The sequence below is a fragment of the Lupinus angustifolius genome, chromosome LG20 (assembly GCF_001865875.1).
Source record: "Lupinus angustifolius cultivar Tanjil chromosome LG20, LupAngTanjil_v1.0, whole genome shotgun sequence".
In the NCBI taxonomy this organism is placed as follows: Eukaryota; Viridiplantae; Streptophyta; class Magnoliopsida; order Fabales; family Fabaceae; genus Lupinus; species Lupinus angustifolius.
Genome location: NC_032028.1, coordinates 12867678 through 12868724, shown reverse-complemented (window position 1 = coordinate 12868724; position 1047 = coordinate 12867678).

Sequence of the window (1047 nt, the reverse complement as noted above, 5' to 3'; positions counted from 1 at the left end):
CCTATTCTCCTTCTATGGTGATACAACATAAAAGGACCAATCAGGCCCTTATTTTGATTACAGAAAGGCTATTATAAGAATCACACCCCTTATTTTGATTCAAGCTATTGTCTGAGAGAAACGAGCGGACCAATCGGGCCACCGCCGCGATTTACGTTCCAATGGTCTTAGTCGTGATTCCCTTGCTGAAAATCAAATGAATTACTTCAACTCCTCACCCAAACTAGTCTGGTTCGCACGAATATATCTAGTTCGACGGTTTTCATCAAAACTATACCATTTTCACCAATATGAGTAATGTCTATCTAGTTATGACATTGTACCGATTTCCGGTTACACTATACAATATGATACTATTTTAAAAACAATGTTGCTACTACTCATAATAGAATATTTGGTTCAACTAATGTATAACGTCATGTAAGTGTTGAAAGGTTATTTCTCTCTTTTTTAGTGGTATTTTCTTTTTTATTTGATTAAGTAAGTGAACTCGGTTTTATTCTTTGTTCGCCATCTCGGTTTTATTGAAATAAATTCCAACGCCGGTATAATGGTTTCAAGAATATTCCAGTTACAACTTACTTCTTAATAATCATGTGAATGAGTTATTCCTTCTTTGCTCCATCTCGGCTTTGCTAGAATAAATTCTAACGCCCATACAATGGTATCGAAGCAATCCCTTATTACATAATTATTAAGTACCTTTGAATACCATCTCGGTTTTGTGGAATAAATTCCAACACCGGTTTAATGGTATTCTAATGTACAAAGCTGATGAATAGTTAGTTGTTAGAAACAAATAAATAAATAAAGAACAAAAGAATAATAAATTTAAGTGACCTTTTATTTATTTACTCCCTTTCGGGTTCATTTTATTAACAAACCACACTTCTTCCGTAAGGAAGGTTGGTATTAAAGAATAAATAAACTGCGGAACGTAAATAACAATAAATAAAAGTTAGTAAGTTAGTTTCATCACTTTAGTATATTAAAATATGTTTTCAACAAATAAATTTATTGATAACACTTTACTATTTTACAATTTAC